We start from the raw sequence: 9,133 nt of genomic DNA, 5'->3' as shown, positions 1-9,133 counted from the left end.
GGCTTTGGACTTGGACAGGAATTGAAACATCAGCTCTCCTGGGTCTCCAGTTGCCTATGCAACCACATGAACCACTTTTGTATAATAAATATTTTTTTCTTTCTCTCTCTTCATCAATAGATAGATAGATAGATAGATAGATAGATAGATAGATAGATAGGTCTCTATCCATCTATCCTATTGTTTCTGTATCTCTGGAGACTAATAAAAATTTTGGTACCAAGGATGGGGTGCTACTGTAATAAATACTTAAAATGTGGAATTGGAAAATGGATTGAGGCCAGAGGAGTTTTGAGGCATATACTAGACATATGCCCATTAAGGGTGATGGTTCTGGTGAGGACTCCCAAAGAAAAGAGAAGAACTGGAGAGAAAGCTTCCACCTTTTTAGAGAATGAATAATCATGGATAGAATGTTAGTAGAAATATGGATGATAAAGGCCCTTCTAGTAAGATTTCCATGTTATTAGACAATGGAGAAAGGTGTTCCTTATTATAAAATGGCCAGAGAACTTGGCTGAACTGTCTAGTATTTTGTGGAAAGTAAAACCTGCAAGCTATAAAATTGGATAGTTAGCTGAAGTGATTCCTAAGCAAAGTGTTGAAGGAACAGTTGAGTTCCTCATGACTGCTTACAGTAAAATGCAAGAAGAAAAAATAAATAGAAAAAGGAATTGTTAAGCAAAAATAAACCAGAATTTAAATATTAGGAATATTCTCACCCTATTTATGCTGCAAAAAATGAGAAAGATTGTTCTGAAGAGAACATTAATGGTGAGGCCAAACAACAGTTTGATAAGGAGGTTAGTATGGGTGTGAACCACAGACCTAATCAGCCATTCCAGCAAAAAATGAAGTAAGACTGTCAGACTTCTTAGATCCTACAGGACAGGACCATGGAGCTTTGCAGGGGCAAACATTGGTTATTCTGCAATATCAAGGAAGAATGACCAGAAAGGTGATTTAGAGATCATCATGGCTACCTCTTCAGTTTCAAGGAGGAGAGGGGTGAGGAGGCAATGATAGAACTTTAAACCAAAGAAGATTATCACAAGCCTCAAGATCTAGGTTTTGGATTTACTTGGGATCCAACATCATTTTCTTCCTCCCAATTTCTCCCTTTCAGAATGGGAATGTATAGTCTTTGCCTATCCCATTAATGTATTTTGGAAACATAATTTGTCTGGTTTCAAAGGTTCACAGCTGGTTTCATAGGTTCACAGAATTTTGCCTCAGAATGAATCATGCCTCCATGTCTCACTCATGTCTGATTTAGATATTTAGATGAGATTTGAACTTAAGACATTAGAGTTGATGCTAGAACAAGTTAAGATTTGGGGGACTATTAGGATTGAATGAATGTGTTTTGTATGCAAGAAGGACAGGAATTTGAAGAAGCCAGGGATAGAATGTCATGGGCTGATTGCATGTGTCCCCCCACAAGTTCACATGTAGAAGCTCTAATACGTAATGTGATGGTATTTGGAGCTATAAGATAATTAGGTTTAGATGAGGTATTGAGGATGGAGTCCATGATGTGATTAGTTTCTTTAAAAGAAGAGACCAGACCTCTCTCTCTCTACCATGCAAGGACACAGCAAGAATGGGACATCTGCAAGCCAGAAAAAAGAGTACTCACTGAGGAACCAAATCAGCCAGCATCTTGATCTTGGACTTACCAGTCTCTAGAACTGTGAGAGTAACTATCTATTGTGTAATCTACGCAGTCTATGTTTTTTGTTTTTTTGTTTTTTGTTTTTTGTTTTTGTCATAGCAGCTCAAGCTCACCAAGACAGCCACCCAATATCCATTTATCTCCCTTTTCCTGAGTAATGTGGCCTGAGCACTGAGCTCAACTAAAAGCCTCTGTAGAAGATATATGTGACCATGTTATGAATAAGATATATGTAAAATTGATTGAAACATCTGGTAATACTCTTTTAAAAGCATGAAGAAAAAATAAATTCAGCAAGTAGTTCTTGCCCGTTTATACTCCTCTGTTTCCTCCTACTGCAAACCTGGACATGAAGGCCAAAATTCAAGGAGCCATTATAAGACCAAGAAGAAAATACCAAGAGACTTACATTCATAAGTCCTCAAACCAATGCTGGCAACAATCTGCTGGACTTCTTAAAAATTAACTCTTATCTGTTTAAGCCATTGTAGTTAGATCTGTCATTTGCAGCCAAATGTAATTCATAATTTACAAGCTTTTACATTTCAACTTTTGCAATGGACAAAGCTACATCAGAAAGTTCAAATGGTAAGTAGGCATTAGAAACAAATGTGTGTTTAGAGGTGACTTCTCAATTAATTACTTTTATATAAAAATAGACTTTAAAAACATCTGTTTTTCAGAACTTGGATTTCTTTCTTGTTAGTTTTGTTGTGGATTCCCACTGTCCTTACTTGCCCATTGTATGTTTTCTGCTTAAGAGTTCCCAGTTTTCCCAAAGGGGCCACCCCCACCATCATTAATCTCAGTTCATCTTCAGCTACCCCACCATCACTCTCAGTCCTCAATTCAGAAGGTAAATGCTACCCTTTGACTCAGTGTGGGCATATAACCCAGTCCTAGTGAATCAGTATATTTCATATACCTAGAACGATGATGAGTGCAGGCACTTTCCCACACAATGCAAAGTCAAGACTGGGAGTCAACCCAATTAAACAATGCAAGTCAACACTGAGAGTCATTAAAACTGTTCTGAGGGTGGCACTGTCCTAACACCAGAATCGCCATGAAGATAGAATGTGATCTTGGAGCTGTTAGTAGCCTTATCACCATAAATGAAAAGCTGGCCTCAGATTGGAGCCAACAGAAAAAAAAAAAGAAGAAATGAAAAGAGTAAGGCTAAGTCCTAATGACATCATTCAGCCCTGGATTCAGCCAAGCCTGAAATTTTCAGATACATGAGTCAAATAAATTTTCCTTTTTGGTTGAACAAGTTTGAGCTAGATCTTCTGACATTTGCAGCTATAAGAGTCCTGACTAATATAGTTACACATGGTAAATAATCCTGATTCATTACATTAGCCTTTTCACCATGCCGCGTGCTAATAGAAAATCTTCTCCGAGAGTTTATTTACCAAAAGCAGTAAAATAGAATACTAACATAATGCCTTATTTCTGGGTTTTTATATTAGAAAATTATACACATTTTATAATATAATTACTATAATGTAATCATTATTGCCTAGCTAAAGGATATTTATCTCACAAAAATAAAACAATAATCATTAAAAATAATCTTCAAAACAAAACAAAAAATAGTTCAACTCATTCTTTTCTACCTTTGAATATTTATTCAACTTATAAATTAAATTGTGTTACATTGTGAGGAATAGTAAACTACATATGATATGTTGCCTAGACCTTACAGTTTAGCAGAGCAGACAAAACATGAACGCTAACAACAGTTATACATCATTTTTTTTTTAAGAAAAAGAGAATGTTAAGAAAAATATCTAGGGAAGGTAAAAAAAATTCTGTAATATTATTAAAGCTGTTAAAGTTATTGGAGATTCAACAATTCTTTCAACACATGGTTGAGGAAATTGTAGCGCAGACAGGCAGTGGTTTAGCTCAATAACAAGTCAATGGCAATATCCCGCTGGAAGCCAGACCTCCTTAAACACAGTCCAACATTCTTTCTTACTACCCCACCCTACCTCTGTTAGGAGAGGAGCAAAATACCAAAAAAATTTCCCAAACTATGATTTTTGTTACACACAAATGAAAAATGGAGAATCTCAGAGACTAAACTAAAATAAGCTCGATTTCCTTTTTATCATGTACAGAGGCAAAGCAGCAAGTCTCTGCCACCGTTTGAGTTTGCCTTCAACTTTCCGACCTGGTTTTTCTCCCATTGACTTTTGTTTGTTATTAGTTTAACCTTGAATATGTAGCAACCCTGCCTGAGAAAAATCCAAAATAGCTTGTTTTGAACATGTTTTTCTCTTCTGTATTCTGGGCAAGCAAATGGAGTCTGATAGCCTAAACTAAAAGAGTTATCTAAATTGTGGTTCAAATAAAATCTTACAGAAGTTCTCTTAAAAAATATATAAAAGAATTACCAAAGTTAAACTTAACCCTGGAAGTCCTCCTTGGCTGATTTCCTATTTGGACAGTGCCAGTCCACACAAAAGACTAGGTCACTGAAAAATTCTTTTCATATGTCTTATTAGCCATCTGTAGTTCCTCTTTGAAGAAATATCTGTTCAGATCTTCTGCCTAGTTTTTATTGGCTTGTTTGTTTTTTGTTGTTGTTGTTGAGTTGTATGAGTCTTTTATATATTTTGGATATTAACTCCTTATCAGATTTATCAAAAGAAAGTATCTTCTTCCATTCAGTTGTCATCTTTTTGTTTTGTTGATGGTTTCCTTTGCTGTGCAAAACTTTTTGGTTTCATGTAGTCTCATTTTATTTTTTCTTTTCTTTTCTTTTTTTTATTTCCTTTGCCCGATTTGTCTGAAAATAAATTACTAGTAGCAATATCACAGAGATTACTGCCTATGTTTTCTTCAGGAAGTTTTACAGTTTTGGGTCTTATATTTAAATCTTTAATCCATTTTGAGTCTAGTCTTATATATGATGTAAGAAGGTGATCTAGTTTCTTTCTTTCTTTCTTTCTTTCTTTCTTTCTTTCTTTCTTTCTTTTTTCTTTCTTTCTTTTTTTGCATGTATCTGTCCAATTTTCCCAACACCATTTATTGAAGAGTCTGTTTTTACCCCCATTGTATATTCTTGCCTCCTTTGTCATAGATTAAATGAGCATTTAGGTGTGGATTTATTTCTGGGCTCTCTATTCAGTTCCATTGATTCGTGTATCTGTTTTTCTCCCAGTACCATACTGTTTTGATTATTGTAGGCTTGTAGGATAGTTTGATATCAGGTAGGGTGATACCTCCAACTTCGTTCTTTCTCAAGATTGCCATGGCTATTTGGAGTCTTTTATGGTTTCATATAAATTTTAGTATTATTTGTTCTAGCTCTCTGAAAAATGCCATTGGTATTTTGGTAGGGATTGCATTGAATCTATAGATTGTTTTGGGTAGCATGGCCATTTTAATGATACTGACTCTTCCTACCCATGAACATGATATATGCTTCCATTTATTTGTATCTTCTATTTCTTTTTTCAATGACATAATTTTCTGAGAACAGGTCCTTTACCTCCTTGGTTCATTTGATTCCCAGGTATTTTATTGTTTTTGATCCAATTGTAAGTGGGATGGTTTTTCAAATTTCTCTTTCTGAAAATTCAACATTGGTGTGTAAAAATGCCACTGACTTCTGAATATTAACTTTGTATCCTGCTACTTTATTGAATTCATTGATCAGTTCTAACAGTTTTTTGGTGGAATCTTTAGGGTTCTCTTTACATAGTATCATTGTATCATTACATAGTATCATTTACATAGTATCTTTACATAGTATCATTGGCAAATAACAAGAGTTTTCTTCTTTTCCAATTTGGATATCTTTTTATCTCTCTTTCCTGTCTTATTGCTGTGGCTAGGACTTCCAATATAATGTTGAAGAGGAGTGGTGAAAGTGGGCATCCTTGTCTTGTACCTGACCTTAAGGAAAATGCTTTTAGTCTTTCCCCATTGAGTATGATGTTAGCTGTAGTGCAAATTCTAATTCTATTGTGAGAAAGAGTTTTATCTAAGGCAAATAAAGGAAATATAATGATACCAAACCAGGACTGCTGTTTCTAGACACCTTCTTGCCAAGAATTTACAAAGAAGACTAGTTCTCATTAGAAATAATTGCCATGAAGTATGTATTTTTGCAGTGTTGCTGAGATGGCAACCTCCTATGAAAAATTTGAGAAAGTGGATTAAAAATTTTATTCCAAAAAAGAACAAAGTCAGAGGACACGTATTCCCTGATTATAAACCTACTACGAAGCTATCATTATCAAAAGAGTGAGACAGCGGCATACAGACATATAGACCAATGAAATAGAATTGAGAGCTCAAAATTAGACCATTGTATGTATGGTCAAAAGATTTTCCACAAGGGTGTCTACACCACTTAATAAAAAATGAATAATTTTTCCAACTAATAATGCTGGAAAAAGTGGATACCCTTATGTAAAAGAATGAAGTTTGACCCCTACCTTATACCGTATACGAAAATATCTCAAAATGAAACAAAGACCTAAACATAAGAGCTAACCCTATAAAGTTTTTAGAAGAAAACATAAAAAACCTTCACAACATTGGATTTGACAACAATTTTTTGAATATAACATCAAAAGCACAAGCAACAACAGAAAAAATAGGTAAATTGGACTTCATTGAAATTGAAAACTTTGTGCATCAAAGGACACCGTCATCAGAGTGAAAAAGTAATCTACAGAATGGGAGAAAATATTTGCAGATCATTTATCTGATAAAGGATTAATGTCCAGAATATATAAAGAACTCCTCCAACACAAACAACAAAAACCAAAAACCCAGTTCAGAAATGGGTAAAGGACTTGAATAGACATTTCTCCAAAGAAGTTATTCAGATGGCCAATGAGTCCATGAAAAGATGCTCAACATCACTAACCACTAGAGAAATGCAAGTCAAAGCCACAATGAGAAACTACTTCACACTCATTAGGATATCTATTATCAAAAATAAATAATCAAACAACAACAACAACAAAAACAGAAAATAACAAGTGTTAGTGAGGAAGTAGAGAAATTAGAACCCTCGTACGTTCCTAGTGGGAATGTAAAATGATGCAGCTACTGTGGAAAACAGTATAGAAGTTCCTCAAAAAGTTAAATGTTGTACCTCTTATTTACCTTCACCTTTTTCACCGATTCCTTGACTTCTCCTCCCCTCTGGGAACCATTAGTTTGTTCTCTACATCTATGAGTCTGTTTCTGCTTTGTTTTGTTTGTTTTGTTCTGTTGTTGTTGTTGCTGATTCCACATATAACTAAAATTATATGGTATTTTTCTTTGTCTTACTTATTTCACTTAGCATAATATCCTTTAGGTCCATCCATATTGTTACAAATGACCAAGACTTCATTCTTTTTTGTCACTAATATTCCACTGTATATATGCACCACGTCTTTATTTATTCATTCATTGATGCACATCTAGATTGCTTTTATATCTTTGCCATTGCAAACAATGCTGCAATGAACACAGAGGGGTACATACATCTTTCTTAACTAGTGTTTTTGTTTTCATGGAATAAATACCTAGAAGTGGAATTGCTAGATTGTATGGTGGTTCTATTGTTAATTTTTTGAAGAACCTCAATAGTGTTTTCCATTTACAATCCTGCCAACAGTGTATGAGGGTTCTCTCTTTTCCACACCCTTGCCAACACTTATTATTTGTTGACGTTTTGGATATTAGCCATTCTGACAAGTGCGAAGTGATAGGTCATTGTGGTTTTGATTTGCATTTCCCTAATGATTAGCGATGTTGAACATGTTTTTCATGTCACTTGTCTCTTGGCCACCTGTATGTCTTCTTCAGAGAAATGTCCATTTAAGTCCTCCGCCCATTTCCAAGAAAATTTTTATAACAGTTTATTTGAGCCAAACTAATGATATATACCAGAGAACAAAATCTCAAATGCTCATCTTCTCCCTATATTTTAATAAAAAATTTTGTCATTGAGTTGTATGAGTTCTTTATATATTTTGGATGTTAGCCTCTTATCAGATATATCATTGGCAAATATCTTATCCCATTCAGTAGGTTGTCTTTTTGTTTCACTGTTTCACTGTGCAGAAGCTAATTAGTTTGATGTAGTCTCATTTGCTTATTTTTGCTTTTGTTTCTCTTACTTGAGGAAACATATCCAAAAAGTTATTGCTAATCAATGTCAAAGAGTTTACTACCTATGTATTCTTCTAGGAGTTTTATGGTTTTAGGTCTTGCATTTCAGTCTTTAATCCATTTTGAGTTTATTTTTGTATATGGTACAAGAAACTGGTCTAGTTTTTTTTTCCTGAATATATACATTCTTTTTTCTGAATACCACTCGTTGAATAAACTGTCATTTCCCCACTGTATATTCTTGCCTGTTCTGTTGTTGATCAATTGACCATTTAAGTAAGGATTTATTCCTGGGCTCTTTATTGATTTCTGTGTCTGTTTTTGTGACAGTACCAGATTATTTTGCTTATGATAGCTTTGCAATATAGTTTGAAACTTGGAGACATAATAATTTCAACTTCGATCTTCTTTCTCAAGATTGCTTTGACTAATAAAAAAGAGTGAAATAGCTCCATTTGCACCAACATGGATGAACCTAGAGGACATTATGCCGAGTGGAGTATGCCAGACAGAGCAAGACAAAGGTCATAGGATTTCACTTATATGTGGAATTTAGAGAACAGGATAAACAAACAACAGATATAGAGAGCATTTTGAAGGTTGCCAGATTGGGATGTGGGAGATGTGTGAAATGGGGAGGGCATTAAGAGGTACAAATTGATAATTACAAAATAGTCATGGGGATGTAGAGTATAGCATGAAGAATATAGTCAGTAGTATTGTAATAACTATGTATGGTGTCAGAAGAGTGTTGGATTTATCAGGCTGATCACTTCACAAGTTATATAAATGTCTAATCACTGTGATGTACACCTGAAACTAATATAATATTATATGTCAGGTATAATTGAAAAAGATAAAAGTATTTTTAAAAGGTTGCTTTGGCTATTTGGGATCTATTGTGATTCCATATAAATTTTAAGATTATTTGTTCTAGTTCTAAGAATGCCATTGATAGTCTGATAGACATTGCATCGAATCTGTAGGTTGCTTTGGATAGTACGAGCATCTTAACGATATTAATCTTATCAATCCATAACATGATATGTCCTTTCATTCATTTGTGTCATCTTCAGTGTCTTATAGTTTTCAGAGTATAGGTCTTTTTACCTCCTTGGTTAAATTTACTCCAAATTATTTTAATCTTTTTGATACAATTATAAATGAGAATGTTTTCTTAATTTCTTCTTTTGATAGTTTGTTATTAGTATACAGAAATGTAACAGATTTCTGAGTATTAATTTATAGTCTGTAATTTTACAGAATTCACGTATTAGTTCTAACAGTTTTTTGATGGAGTCGTCAGAGTTTTCTATTTATAGTCTCATG

This window comes from Rousettus aegyptiacus, unplaced genomic scaffold (assembly GCF_014176215.1).
Source record: "Rousettus aegyptiacus isolate mRouAeg1 unplaced genomic scaffold, mRouAeg1.p scaffold_m13_p_4, whole genome shotgun sequence".
NCBI lineage: Eukaryota > Metazoa > Chordata > Mammalia > Chiroptera > Pteropodidae > Rousettus > Rousettus aegyptiacus.
This window is presented reverse-complemented; position numbering follows the sequence as displayed.